Below are 16,238 nucleotides of genomic sequence, written 5' to 3' on the forward strand. Positions count from 1 at the left end.
TAAACAAGGAAGAATCAGACTGTAATGGCGTCAGTGCGTAGATTAAGGTACAGGCTTTCATGTAAAAATAAAATTAACGAGGTATCTTAGCACGTCTTTTATTAATTTCAGAACGGTACATACTTAAAAAACACACCTCGTATTATCGCTGGGCGTGCGAGCGCGCGAAAAGAGTAACAGTTCCAAGTCGCGAGGAGACGATTGGTGTCCTTGGTTCTGCGTATTCCCGGTGGGGCTGCGCAAAAGTGCGGAGATAAAACGTTTGTTTCCAAAGTGCGGAGCAGTGATAACTGAAATGGCTGTTTTGGCGGATGTTTAATATGGGCAAGCTATGTGTATGCCATTTATTGGGCGCAGTTCAATTGCAGCAAGAGTAATTCACATAATATCAAGAGTATTGTGGGATCTTGTTACTGGCTACGGAATGGCAAGAAGATCAATGTTTGCCATATTTTACCCCAAATCTTTCCATTCTACCACAAACCTGCATTGGATCCTCTGGAGATGTCTTTTAATGACTACAGCCGCTAGTGAATCATATTCGTGGCACTCTCATATCTCGAATCGAGTCATCTTTTCCGAACCTACCTGCTACAGTAAAATTCCAACGTGGTTTTGGATACTCCCTATACAACTTGTAACCTCCCCAGTCTCTGGCCCACCTTCCCTGCTGCTTTGCCCATGTGATCGTTCCAATTTGAGTCGGAACTGAGCAGAAGTCGGTGAGCGGAATATCTACCAACTTCTGCAATCCGTGTAGACACACGGATGCGACAGAATCGTGTTTTGACCATTCGGTGGAAATGGGAACATGTCGTAGCTCCGGCAACAGTGGAAAATGTGTAACGTCAGCACCAAACGAAACCTGATACTGCAACCCAAGGTAGTATAAAGACAGTACGAACGGTTACGGTGGTGTCGCTTATTGGGAAAATTAGGAAGACTCCACATCATGCAAGTACTGCAGTCCAAAGCACATCTGGGTCCCTCAGTGTCCGTTCACCAACGGCATCATAAAGCGAAGTAAGATCTAGACCTTTTATAACTGGAAGTGTAAATAGGCTGACCAGTCTAGTGGGAATTTTATAGCTTAAAAACCATTTTTTCCGTGCATATTGTCACATACATAATTTTCCTAAGTCGTTATCCAAGTAAGATCCATTCTATCTTTTTGTACGAACTGAGATAATTAGGAAACGAACTCGAAATCAAGTGAACATTAATTTATTAGATTATCAAAACATAATTTTTCCAACTTTTGGACAATTACGTAATAATGAAATCTTTGGCTGTAGTACTAATAATGTCAGAGACATAATGATGCAAAAGCCAGTATTAATTCCTTTGCTAAAAACAGAGTAACTTTTTTCATAAAAAATTAGTACTAAAAGTTCACGTAACTTTGACATTGGATTTCGCTGTCAAAGCACAGTTCTAATTTACAGTTTGTGGCATAATTTACAGTTTTATAAGAAAGAAATATTAGAGTAACTGACAGTCAATCAATTCAAACAATCTTCCTTCTTGGGGCATGGGTGTGTGTGTTGTCCTTAGTGTAAGTTAGTTTAAGTTTGATTAAGTAGTGTGTAAACCTAGGGATCGATGACCTTAGCAGTTCGGTACCACAGGAACTTACGACAAATTTCCAAATTTCCTTTCCCCTTGCTACAATTACGGCAGTCAGAATTACGGAGAGTAACGTAACAAAAAGTTTCTGCTCACAGCCAGTAAAGAATCTTACTTTAATTGCCCTTCGAAAATTAATATAATACGTTGTATGTGTTTGATATTTGATTGTCATTGATTACTGTGACGTGTCTGATGTGAAGTATTTGAATGTGAGCGTTAGGTACTGTTCCTACGTCATGACGCCAATAACTATTCTTATGCAAAATTTCTTACGAATATAAAATTCAATTTCAATTTAATGATTCTTGTTACGGTGAGGAACTGGCGACCGTTGGTTATTTTTACTAATGACATACTTTGAAAACCTTTCTTCCAAATTTTCCTTAACTGCTGTTAATTAAAAACTAGTTTACGTAATGAAAATATAGAAACTTAAACGAACTTTGAAACTTCCTGGCAGATTAAAACTGTGTGCCGGACCGAGACTCGAACTCGGGACCTTTCCGAGCGGTCTAAGGCGCTGCAGTCATGGACTGTGCGGCTGGTCCCGGCAGAGGTTCGAGTCCTCCCTCGGGCATGAGTGTGTATGTGTTTGTCCTTAGGATAATTTAGGTTAAGGAGTGTGTAAGCTTAGGGACTGATGACCTTACCACTTTAAGTCCCATAAGATTTCACACACATCTTTTTTTTTCGGGACCTTTGCCTTTTGTGGGCAAGTGATCTACCATCTGAGCTACCCAAGCACGACTCACTCCCCCTCCTCACAGCTTTACTTCTGCCAGTACCTCCTCTCCTACCTTCCAAACTTTACAGAAGCTCTCCTGCATACCTTGCAGAACTAGCACTCCTGAAAGAAAGGATATTGCGGAGATATGGCTTAGCCACAGCCTGGTGGATGTTTCCAGAATGAGATTTTCAATCTGCAGCGGAGTGTGCACTGATATGAAACTTCCTGTCAGACTGAAAGTTCGAATCTCGGTCCGGCACACAGTTTTAATCTGCCAGGAAGTTTCATATCAGCGCACACTCCGCTCCAGAGTGAAAATCTCATTCTTGGAACCGAACTTTGTTTCTAATCGTCATTGCTAAAGTACTGAGCAGTGGCGATTCGGTTAAAGCTTCATCTGCTTCTCTCCGTTTTGCACTGTTCTTCGTAACAGATGCCTTTTCCCCACAGATAAGGTACACTGTCGGATAGAGAAACCTAATTAGCCGGAGAGGTAGGAGGGTTATACGACTCGCTTCTGTCTACGACTCGCTTCTGTCGCGCTCACCCAGCACGCTGGTCACTTCGCCAGCCCTCGCTGCCGCGGGCAAGATCAGACAGGTAGGGGCATCCTCTGTACACGTCAAAGGCTGAGGTAATCCAGTACTTCCGGTTGACAATTACTTGCTACCCCCCTTGCAGGCAGTCACGGTGCACTGCGAAACAGGTAGCTGCAGCTTGGACTATACTGTAATTCTAAACAATCCCACCGCCACACAGAACCGCCAGTTTAAAAAATCGACTTCACACAACCCGAGACAGCGATGTTCTTCACGATCCACCTCCAATTTCTCACGCTAAATGTAGATGCATGACATGACAGCTAAGGAAAGATGCTTTTATACTTCATAAAAGAATGCTTAGAGGGAATATAGTCTATGCCATAGTTCTGTACGGGATTTTCACAACTAACGACACCTCTGCGACGTGAAAACGCGTGCATTATCCATTTTCTTTTATTTTCGAAAATAACTAGTACAAACGACTTCCTGACACTTAAATCTATACTCGATGTTAACAAATTTCTCTTCTCCAGAAGCGGTTTCCTTGCCATTGCCAGTCTACATTTGATATCCTCTCTACTTCGCCCATCATCAGTTATGTTGCTCCACAAATAGCAAAACTCCTTTACTACTTTAAGTGTCTCATTTCCTAATCTAATTTCCTGAGCATCACCCGATTTAATTCGATTACATTCCATTATCGTCGTTTTGCTTTTGTTGATCTTCATCTTATATCCTCCTTTCAAGATACTGTCCATTCCGTTCATCTGCTCTTTCAAGAATTACAATGTCATCGGCGAACCTCAAAGTTTTTATTTCTTCTCCATGGATTTTAGTACCTACTCAGAAATTTTCTATCGTTTCCTTCACTGCTCGCTCAATATACAGATTGAATAACATCGGGGACAGGCTACAACCCTGTCTTAACTCCCTTCCCAACCACTACTTCTCTTTCATGCCCCTCGACTCTTATAACTGCCATCTGGTTTCTGTACAAATTGTAAATAGCCTTTCGCTCCCTGTATCTTACCCCTGCCACTTTCAGAATTCGAAAGAGAGTATTCCAGTCAACATTGTCAAAAGCTTTCTCTAAGTCTACAAATGCTAGAAACGTAGGTTTGCCTTTTCTTAATCTTTCTTCTAAGATAAGTCGTAAGGTTAGTATTGCCTCACGTGTTCCAACATTTCTACGGAATCGAAACTGATCTTCCCCGAGGTCAGCTTCTACCAGTTTTTCCATTCGTCTGTAGAGAATACGCGTTAGTTTTTTGCATCCGTGACTTACTAAACTGATTGTTCGGTAATTTTCACATCTGTCAACGCCTGCTTTATTTGGGATCGGGATTACTATATTCTTCTTGAAGTCTGAGGGTATTTCGCCTGTCTCATACATCTTGCTCACCAGATGGTAGAGTTTTGTCAGGACTGGCTCTCCCAAGGCCGTCAGTAGTTCTAATGGAATGTTGTCTACTCCTGGGGCCATGTTTCGACTCTCTCTCAGCTCTGCAGATAGAGTAACGAAGATTTTTGTGAGGTAAGTGAATGATGAAAGGTATAGGTTATTGTTAGTCAGGGCCATTATTTTGTAGGGATTATTGAAGGTCAGATTGCGTTGCGCTAAAAAAAAAAAAAAAAAAAAGAAAAAAAATAATGTGTGTCAGGTTAGTGATGATCCGAATGAGTAAAGAGAAAACTGTTTGAGTACATTGAGTTTTGCTCAGCCTTTTGAAAATCAAATAACGTAAGAGTTTTCCAGCACAGTCATTCATCATTTTTCTAAGAGGACGTTTCGCCACATACGAAGGTAAGAGCATAGAGACGTTGTAAACAAAAGTTTTATACTACATAACGCTTTATAAATTCGGTAACACATGTGATTTTATTACGACGGTTGTCTCTCCCGATACAGGCGAAATATCGTTAAAAGATATCGCCACAACGAAAAACACGCCAAGTGAAGAATCATATCCGCGGTGCCCTAGCCATCGGCTATACCCGCCAGGAGCATCTCACTGATATCAGACTGATAGCCTAATAATTAAAATGATCGTCGGACTCACTCTGTATGGCTAAAATTTTTTCTTTCCCAGTAGTCCGATTATACTCATCAGACTAACGGAAAAACTGGTAGAAGCCGACCTCGGGGAAGATCAGTCTGGATTCCGTAGAAATGTTGGTATACGGAAGCAATACTGGTCCTACGACTTATCTTAGAAGATAGATTAAGGAAAAGCAAACCTACGTTCCTAGCATTCGTAGATTTGGAGAAAGCTTTTGACAATGTTGACTGGAATACTCTCTTCCAAATTCTGAATGTGGCAGCGGTAAAATACAGGGAGCGAAAGGCTATTTACAATTTGTACAGAAACCAGATGGCAGTTATAAGAGTCGAGGGACATGAAAGAGAAGTAGTGGTTGGAAATGGAGTGAGACGGGGTTGTATCCTATCTCCGATGTTATTCAATCTGTATATTGAGCAAGCAGTAAAGGAAGCAAAAGAAAAAAATGGAGTAGGAATTGAAATACGCGGAGAACAAATAAAAACTTTGAGGTTTGCCGATGACATTGTAATTCTGTCAGAGACAGCAAAGGGCCTGGAAGAGCAGTTGAATGGGATGGACGGCGTCTCGAAAGGAGGATATAAGACGAACATCAATAAAAGCAAAACGAGGATAATGTAGTCAAATTAAATCAGGTAATGCTGAAGGAATTAGATTAGGAAATGAGACACTTAAAGTAGTAAATGAGTTTTGCTATTTGGGGAGCAAAATAACTGACGATGGTCGACGTAGAGAGGATATAAAATACAGACTGGGTATGGCAAGGAAAGCGTTTCAGAAGAAGAGAAATCTGTTAACATCGAGTATAGATCTAAGTGTCAGGACGTGTTTTCTGAAAGTATTTGTATGGAGCGTAGTCATGTATGGATGTGAAAGATGGAAGATAAATAGTGTAAATAAGAAGAGAATACAAGCTTTCGAAATGTGGTGCTACAGAAGAATGCTGAAGATTAGATGGGTAGATCACGTAACTAATGAGAAACTACTGAATAGAATTGTGGATGAGTTTGTGGCAAAACTTGAGCAGAAGAAGGGATCGGTTGGTAGGACATGTTCTGAGGCATCAAGGGATCACCAGTTTAGAGTTGGATGGTAGCGTGGAGCGTGAAAATCGTAGAGGGAGACGAAGAGATGAATACACTAAGCAGATTCAGAAGGATGTAGGTTGCAATAGTTAGTCAGAGATGAAGAAGTTTGCACAGGGTAGAGAAGCATGAAGAGCTGGTTGAAACCAGTCTCTGGACTGAAGACAACAACAACAACAACAAACAGATCTGCTTAGGTGATAAATGTATGTTTCCTTTCGAACTCTTACCTAATAACTGCACTGCGCCACACCTGCTTCAGTTTCTCAAGCAAAAGTGGACGAGTTAAACATCTTAACTTGAACCCTCGTAGGAAGGGAACAGCACGTTTCTGGACATCGGTTCCTATTCAAAATATTACGCATCCTCTCCATTCGATAAGTCTTAGAATTTGTAACGGAAATTCGGAACGCGTGCATGTATTGTACGTCTATGGATACGTATATATACCAAAATAAAACTGTAAAACTGACGTGCCTCTCTCTTTGTAGCTTGAAAACACTGATCTGCAAAAATACTAGATTTTTTCATGGGGTTTTCGCAAATAACTTGAGCATAGCTTTGGAGCACCGTATAGGCTTTATTCCATCAAAATTGGGAGACGGAAAAAAAGACATCGTAATTGAAACTTTATCCACACTAATATTACAAATGTGGAAGTAACTCTGCTACGCATTCACAGCTAACGCGCAGCACCGATTACGATGAAATTTGGTTTGGAGGTCCCTGAGGGGGAACATAGGCTACATAAAAATAATTGTCGTATGACTAGGGCGTCCCGCCTGGTAGACCGTTCACCGGGTTGACGCCACTGCGGCGACTTGCGCGTCGATGGGGATGAAATGATGATGATTAGGACAACAAAAAACCCAGTGTCTGAACGGAGAAAATCTCTGACCCAGCCGGGAATCGACATTCTGTCGCGCTGACCACTATTTTTAATTTTTTTAATCTCATTTTGTTCGCTTTCGTTCGTTGCATCTGCTTGGGGCGGACGTCGTAAGACACCCGTTTAAGTTCTTTGTTGATCGATTAACTCATTTTTTTTTATTACAGAGGGCAGCCAACCCCCTGACCGAACACGCTGAGCTATCGTGCCGGCAACACTGAGCTACCGGGGGCGGACATAGGCTACATTAGGAAGCGTGTAGTGCAAGATGCTTATTGGTCTGAAGAGTATTACGCGAATTGTTGCAGAATCCTTGAACATATTCTCAGTTCGAATATAATCTTTCTTGCGACTGAGAAGCTTACGTCCACGCATCAGCATGGTTTTAGAAACCATCGCTCGTGCGAAACTGAGCTTGCCCTTTTCTCACATGATATACTGCGAACAATGGATGAAGGGCAACAGGCGGGTTCCATGTTTCGAGATTTCCGGAAAGCGTTTAACAATGCATGCCATTGCAGGCTGTTAAAGAAGGCACGAGAACATCGACATCTAAATGATTACTCTGCTATTCACAATAAAGTGCCTGACAGAGGGTTCAGTGAACCACCTTCAAGCTGTCTCTCTATCGTTCCACTCTCGAACGGCACGCGGGAAAAAGGAGCACTTGAATTCTTCCGTGCGAGCCCTGATTTCTCTTATTTTATCGTGATGATCATTTTCCCTATGTAGGTGGGTGGCAATAGAATGTTTTCGCAATCGGAGGAGAAAACTGGTGACTGAAATTTGATGAGAACATCCCGTCGCAACGAAAAACGCCTTTGTTTTAATGATTGCCACTCCAATTCACGTATCATGTCTGTGACACTATCTCCCCTATTTCGCGATAATACAAAACGAGCCGCCCTTCTTTGTACTTTTTCGATGTCACACGTCAGTCCCACCTGATGCGTATCCCACACCGCACAGCAATGCTCCAGAATAGGGCGGACAAGCGTGGTGTAAGCAGTCTCTTTAGTAGACCTGTTGCACCTTCCAAGTGTTCTGCCGATGAATCGCAGTCTTTGGTGTGCTCTACGCACAATGTTATCTATGTGATCGTTCCAATTTAGGTTACTTCTAATTGTAGTCCCTAAGCATTTAGCTGAATTTCCAGCCTTCAGATTTGCGTGACTTAACGCGAAATCGAAATTTAGTACTCATGTGAATAACTTCACACTTTTCTTTATTCTGTGTCTACTTCCACTTTTCGCACCATACAAATATCTTATCTAAATCATTTTGCAAGTCGTTTTGATCTTATGATGATTTTACAAGACGGTAAATCACAGCAGCATTTGCAATTAATCTAAGACGGCTACTCAGATTGTTTCTTGTGTAGATCAGGAACAACAGAGAGCCTATAACACTTCCTTGGGGAACACCGGATACTACTTCTGTTTTAGTCGATGACTGTCCGTCTATCACTAGGAACAGTGACCTTTCTGACAGGAAATCACGAATCCAGTCGTACAACTGAGGCGATACTCCGTAAGCACGCAGTTTGGCTAGAAGACGCTTGTGAGGAACGGTGTCGAAAGCCTTCTGGAAATCTAAAAATACGGAATCACTTTGACATCGCCTCTCGATAGCACTTATTACTTTATGAGTATAAAGAGCTAGTTGTGTTTCACAAGAATGATATTTTCTGAATCCGTGCTGACTATGTGTCAATAAATCGTTTTCTTCGGGGTACTTCATAATGTTCGAATACAGTATATGTTCCAAAACCCTACTGCAAATCGACGTTAGTGATGTAGGCCTGTAATTCAGCGAATTACGCCTACTTCCCTTTTTGGGTATTGGTGTGACTTGAGCAATTTTCCAGTCTTTTGTTCAAATTGTTCAAATGTGTGTGAAATCTTATGGGACTTAACTGCTAAGATCATCAGTCCCTAAGCTTACACACTACTTAACCTAAATTATCCTAAGGACAAACACACACACGCATGCCCGAGGGAGGACTCGAACCTCGGCCGGGACCAGCCGCACAGTCTGTGACTGCAGCGCCTAAGACCGCTCGGCTAATCCCGCGCGGCTCCAGTTTTTGGTACGGATCTTCCTGTGAGCGAGTGGTTGTATATGATTGCTAAATATGGAGCTATTTTATCAGCATACTCTGAAAGGAACCTGACTGGTATACAATCTGCACCGGAGGCCTTGCCTTTACAAAGTGATTTAAGCTGCTTTTTTACACCGAGGATATCTAGCCTACCTCTGTGTTTCTCATCTTGGCAGTTGTTGTTGATTGGAATTGAGGAATTCCATAGAATACGTTCACAGATATATGAGTGGCTCGAAGACTGCTTAAGTTATAGACCCCAGCATGTGGTTCTCGACGGCGAGTGTCCATCAGAGACTAGGGTACTGTCAGAAGTGTCCCAGGGTAGAGTGATAGGACCAGTGTTGCTCTCTGTGGACGTAAATGATGTGGCGGACAGGGTGGGCAGAAATCTGTGGTGTTTGCTTATGATGCCGTGGTGTAAGGTAACGTGTCTAAGCTGAGTGACTGTAAGAAGATACAAGACGGCTTAGACAAAATTTCGAGTTGGTGTGATGAATGGCAACTAGCTCTGAATGTAGATAGGAAAAATAAAAACCTGTCACGTTCGGATGCTGCAGTAGCAGCGTCTGCTTGACGCAGTTACGTCGTTTAAATATTTGGGTATAACGTTGCAAACAAATACGAAGTGCCAGAATGAGATTTTCACTCTGCAGCGGAGTGTGCGCTGATATGAAACTTCTTGGCAGATTAAAACTGTGTGCCCGACCGAGACTCGAACTCGGGACATATGGCTTTCGCAGGAGAGCTTCTGTATAGTTTGGAAGGTAGAAGACGAGGTACTGGCAGAAGTAAAGCTGTGAGGACGGGGCGTGAGTCGTGCTTGGGTAGCTCAGATGGGAGAGCACTTGCCCGCGAAAGGCCAAGGTCCCGCATTCGAGTCTCAGTCCGGCACAGAATGTGCCCGGAAGTTTCAAATACGAAATGGAACGAGTATCTGAGGACTGTGGTAGAGAGGGGGAAGGGCCAACTTCGGTTTATTGGGAGAATTCTAGGAAAGTGTGGTTCACCTGTAAAGGAGACTGCATACAGGACGGTGGTGCGATCTAGTCTTAAGTACGGCTCGAGTGTTTGGGATCGACACCAAGTCATATTACAGGAAGATATCAAAGCAACTCAGATTCACGCTCCTAGATTTGTTACTGGTACGTTTGAACAGCACTCAAGTGTTACAAAGAGCCGGCCGGTGTGGCCGAGCGGTTCTAGGCTCTTCAATCTGGAACCGCGCGACCGTTACGGTCGCAGGTTCAAATCCTGCCTCGGGCATGGATTTGTGATGTCCTTAGGTTTAAGTAGTTCTAAGTTGCAGGGGACTGATGACCTCCGATGTTAAGTCCCATAGTGATCAGAGCCATTTGAACCATTTGTTAAAAAGACGCTTTGGGAACTCAAATGGGAATCCCTAGAGGGAAGGCGACGTGATTTTTAAAGAACACTTTTGAGAAAATTTAGAGAACCGGCATTTGAAGTTGACTGGAGGACAATTCTGTTGTCTCCAACTTACCTTGCGTGTAAGGACCACGAAGATAAGATATGAGAAGTCAGAGTTCATATGGAGGCATAGTTTTTCCTCGATCTCTTTGGGAGTGGAACAGGATAGGAAATGATTAGTAGTGGTATGGGGTACCATCTGCGACGCGCCGTAAGATGAGTGTAGATGTAGAATTGTGTTGTACACTCCTGGAAATGGAAAAAAGAACACATTGACACCGGTGTGTCAGACCCACCATACTTGCTCCGGACACTGCGAGAGGGCTGTACATGCAATGATCACACGCACGGCACAGCGGACACACCAGGAACCGCGGTGTTGGCCGTCGAATGGCGCTAGCTGCGCAGCATTTGTGCACCGCCGCCGTCAGTGTCAGCCAGTTTGCCGTGGCATACGGAGCTCCATCGCAGTCTTTAACACTGGTAGCATGCCGCGACAGCGTGGACGTGAACCGTATGTGCAGTTGACGGACTTTGAGCGAGGGCGTATAGTGGGCATGCGGGAGGCCGGGTGGACGTACCGCCGAATTGCTCAACACGTGGGGCGTGAGGTCTCCACAGTACATCGATGTTGTCGCCAGTGGTCGGCGGAAGGTGCACGTGCCCGTCGACCTGGGACCGGACCGCAGCGACGCACGGATGCACGCCAAGACCGTAGGATCCTACGCACTGCCGTAGGGGACCGCACCGCCACTTCCCAGCAAATTAGGGACACTGTTGCTCCTGGGGTATCGGCGAGGACCATTCGCAACCGTCTCCATGAAGCTGGGCTACGGTCCCGCACACCGTTAGGCCGTCTTCCGCTCACGCCCCAACATCGTGCAGCCCGCCTCCAGTGGTGTCGCGACAGGCGTGAATGGAGGGACGAATGGAGACGTGTCGTCTTCAGCGATGAGAGTCGCTTCTGCCTTGGTGCCAATGATGGTCGTATGCGTGTTTGGCGCCGTGCAGGTGAGCGCCACAATCAGGACTGCATACGACCGAGGCACACAGGGCCAACACCCGGCATCATGGTGTGGGGAGCGATCTCCTACACTGGCCGTACACCACTGGTGATCGTCGAGGGGACACTGAATAGTGCACGGTACATCCAAACCGTTATCGAACCCATCGTTCTACCATTCCTAGACCGGCAAGGGAACTTGCTGTTCCAACAGGACAAGGCACGTCCGCATGTATCCCGTGCCACCCAACGTGCTCTAGAAGGTGTAAGTCAACTACCCTGGCCAGCAAGATCTCCGGATCTGTCCCCCATTGAGCATGTTTGGGACTGGATGAAGCGTCGTCTCACGCGGTCTGCACGTCCAGCACGAACGCTGGTCCAACTGAGGCGCCAGGTGGAAATGGCATGGCAAGCCGTTCCACAGGACTACATCCAGCATCTCTACGATCGTCTCCATGGGAGAATAGCAGCCTGCATTGCTGCGAAAGGTGGATATACACTGTACTAGTGCCGACATTGTGCATGCTCTGTTGCCTGTGTCTATGTGCCTGTGGTTCTGTCAGTGTGATCATGTGATGTATCTGACCCCAGGAATGTGTCAATAAAGTTTCCCCTTCCTGGAACAATGAATTCACGGTGTTCTTATTTCAATTTCCAGGAGTGTATTATATCGTATATTAACCAGGGGCCTAGAAACGACGGAGAGGCTCCGTCCCCGCCGCAGCCGCAGTGGTCCACAACCCCACGACGACTACCGCCGCCCCACACCGAACCCAGGGTTATTGTGCGGTTTGGCCCCCGGTCGACACCCCCCCCCCCCCCGGGAACATCTTATACCAGACGAGTATAACCAGTATGTTTGCTTGGTACAGTAATGGTGGTGTACGCGTACATGGAGAACTTGTTTGCTGAGCAATCGCCGACATAGCGTAGCTGAGGCGGAATACGGGGAACCAGCCGGCATTCGCCGAGGCAGATGGAAGACCGGCTAAAAACCATCCACAGACTGACCAGCTCACCAAACCTCGGCACAAGTCCGCCGGGCGGATTCGTGCCGGTGACCAGGAGCTCCTTCCCAGTCCGGAAAGCCGTGCGTTAGACCGCACAGCTAAGTGGGCGGGCTAGATGTAGAGTACTTACTGTGGTGTGCGTACTGTAAGACCTTCGGTACAGACACCATCAGATTATTTGACTTGTCGCTCTAACGAAGTAGGCGAGTGTCAGCAATATGTCTCGTGGTCTTATTGTGGCGTGTTTATCTTCTGCCATTAGGTCAAGCGATAGAAATGCCACTTGCATGCTTAGAGTAGCAGATTGATGGTGACTACCTTTAAACAGAAATTGATTAATTTTCACTCATATTTATTAAAATAATAAAAAGCATAGAAATTACTTAACTTGCTTCTGGATGCTATTTACAATTGACAATCTGAAGTTCCTTTGGTCTTGGTACGTTAATCTTATTCTCACATGTCTCTGATACTTGACAAAGTGTCTATTCATGTATCTTCATGGCTGTGTACAGGAATATGATAATCTTATTAGGCGCAGACTGAAACTCGACTACAGACAAATGCAGACTAATGCAGACTAACCCAGACTGGTACAGACTAATGCAGACTGACTAATCGGAGGTCTGTACACTCGTTATAATACCGCGCGCGTTCAGGTATCACTGCGCGAGTGTGATCCGCGAGGAGAAAAGGTTCTACATTAGCAGCAATCTCGTTGAGTGCGTGACATATTAATACGCGGATCAGCGGAAGCAGAATTTGGTCCGTCTCTAAGGCAGCGCCATCTCGTAGTGCGGAGACGGACGAGCGCTGCGCCTGCGCTGTTGTGCTTAGGGGGGCGCGCTCCAGTGGGAAAGTCGTGTAGGCGCTGACTATGCGGAACTATTGACACAACACTTACTCTTTGAAAAACCGATTTAGTCTTTGTCTTTTGAATATCACATTTGTGAAAAGCCAGCCTAAGTGGCCGTGCGGTTCTAGGCACTGCAGTTGGAAACCGCGAGACCGCTATGGTTGCAGGTTCGAATCCTGCCTCGGGCATGGGTGTGTGTGATGTCCTTAGGTTAGTTAGGTTTAACTAGTTCTGTTCTAGGGGACTAATGACCTGAGAAGTTGAGTCCCATAGTGCAGCGAGCAATTGTGAAAATGCTTTTGTCTGTTGGTGTGTTGTATGTGACACAACTGAAGTAATGAATAAAATACTGACACCACCTTCATTGCCGGCCGCTGAGGCCGACCGGTTCTAGGCGCTTCAGTCTGGAACCGCGCGACCGTTACGGTCGCACGTTCGAATCCTGCCTCGGGCATGACTGTGTTTGATGTCCTTAGGTTAGTTAGGTTTAAGTAGTTCTAAGTTGTAGGGGACTGATGACCTCAAAAGTTAAGTCCCATAGTGCTCAGAGAGATTTGAACCATTTGAACCACCTTCATTGTATTTAACCCACACTTTCATACTGTTTGTAGCGTAATGCACACGTTGTATAACGAATAGCTAATTCTACAGCACGATGCGTAGACAGGCGCTCCTGCCCACGCGTTTCTGCACGCACTTCTCAGCAGTGATGTTGCGCTGGCCAACATATTGCGTCATGCACAGCGTGGGAGGGGGGAGAGTGGGATGCACATCACGAGGAATACTTGTGCGAACTGTAGACACGTGAGGACAGCTGATGCTATCACACATACATAGCTTACTTACCCATCATCACTCACCGAATCAGAACTACGGATATTGCAGTGTAGCTGCGTGAAACAGATATACTGTGTTCATCATAAGAAGAAACCTGATGGAAACTGAGCCATGGTAAAGATTGCTGTTTTGAAGAGCGCGCCGCAGCGCGATGAAGCAGTCGCCCTTCGTTTCTGGCGGTGGCGGCGCTGTGGCAATCGCAGCTCTGGCGTCTCCTTGTGGTGGGAAAGCGGAAAGGTTGCCTTTTCACGCGCATTTAAGGGGCGCTATGAGCACGCCAGTGGGTCAGTTGGTCAGTCTCGGCGAGTCTGGTCCGTTGGTCAGCCTGGTCAGTGTGGGGCAGTCAGTGTCTGTCTGTCGTCCGGAGTGCCAGTATGTGTTAGGCCGGCAGTCTGTTCGAGTTGCTCAAGCAAAGGTCATTGGCGGTTGGATCGATCGGTTGGTCAGTCGCGCACTGAGACACGAGATGACTTGTCCATCTTGAGCGTCGGCGCATGTGAGGTCGCCACGTGAGTCCAGTGGGCCGCGCCGTATAGCGAGGGGTAGTGGCTTCGCGGTCGACATGAGAGCAACAGGAGTCAACCCACGACGTCGGTCTGGCCGGCGCGAGCTGCGTCGCCGTGAGACGGGAGATCGGCGCGCCTTCCTGCGTCCGTCGAAGCGGCTGGCAGCGGACGGTTAGGGAGAGCGATTTGGGGGTGCTGCGCCAGGTCTTCGCCAGACATCGCAGTTAAGTGATTGGTGATATGTTGTTTCATTTAACTTGTTAAATTCTACTTGTTTTCGTGGTCAGTCTCTCGTCCCCAGCTTGCTCGTCTGCCTCTCGCCCGCATTTGTTAGGCAGCTAGTGCCTGTCTGTTTGTCTGTCTGTCGGTCTGCCGTACGTTAATAGCCGCCTCTCTCATGTTTGTCGGATTCGGTGTTAACGATTTTATTTCTTGAAGTGTAAAGCCCGAATTCCTGAATATGTGTTTATCTTGCCTATCATCTTGAGAGGCGGTATTATGTGTAATGTAGAGCATGTTTCTACATTTTACATAAGACTGCATTTCATGGGTTTTTATTTAAATGGTCATTTTAGTATATAAAGTTGCCACCATTCCACCGTAGGAGTTATTTTAAGAACGATTGCACTTTCGGTGGCAAATAATTTTTAATGTGAGTGTTTTGTACCATTTCCATCCCTCTTACGGGGTGCATAGTTTATGTGTACGTGTGAGTTTTTAAAATTTTTAGTTTAAAGTAATCTGGTATGTTGCAGATTTGCACCAGTGTAGTCTTTCAGAGGTTGTTGTGAGCGGTCGTGACTACGGCCGTGTTAAAAGGCAGCGGAAAGGTTCTCAGTCCGGAAGCTCATACTGTCACAAAAGAAAAGTTATTTCTGCCTCTGAATAAATTGTAAGTTGGTATTTAGAGGGTGCTTTCTGATTATAATTTTTAAAATAGGTTTTTTTTAAAAAACAAAGAAAGTGTTTTTAGGAATAAAATTCCCATTTGTTGAAAGAAATTTGTTTTCATCAGTTACCCACTGGCAACTACTTCCACGCTCACATAGTGTGATTAAATGTGTTAATGTTCTTGAAGAATCGCTAGTAAATAAAGTAAATTCTTTAAGAAAAGATTATGAAAGTAAATCCGCGGTTCACAAACATTACACCATGTACCCTTCCGAGTTTCCTGGAATCTCATCGGATTTCGTTCCACGTGGAGCGGAAGCCAAGTCAACATTTTATGTTGTGCGGTACGCGCTCGTCGATTGAGCAATGGTATCGGACAACAGCTTTGCCGGCGCACTGGACTTGGACAGCACTGGCCAGCCAAGAGGTGTGGCCAACCTGCTGTGATGTGAGCAGCTGCAGTGAAGACGAGAAACGAGAGGAGCAGACAAACAATATAGCTTCGAATGTCGTTTGATTTTCAAACAGAATCAAATAATATTCGGCAGAATTCCAGCATGATACTAAAATGTAAACTTTCACGGCCGGAAATATCATGTCCATTATAATTATCCGGGCTGTTATGCCGTGGTCGGTTGATGAATTCTGAGGTGATTCCCAACGTTTCGTCT

The 16,238-nt window shown here is 45.2% G+C and overlaps 1 protein-coding gene across 1 annotated transcript in view; it reads right to left on the minus strand.

The window, feature by feature from the left end:
• The window catches only part of LOC126426481 (adenylate cyclase type 5-like), an 858,869-nt gene that overhangs the window by 482,697 nt on the left and 359,934 nt on the right, over positions 1 to 16,238 (minus strand). The gene's annotated exons all lie outside the window — the stretch shown is intronic.

Source organism: Schistocerca serialis, chromosome 11 (genome assembly GCF_023864345.2).
Source record: "Schistocerca serialis cubense isolate TAMUIC-IGC-003099 chromosome 11, iqSchSeri2.2, whole genome shotgun sequence".
Lineage (NCBI taxonomy): Eukaryota > Metazoa > Arthropoda > Insecta > Orthoptera > Acrididae > Schistocerca > Schistocerca serialis.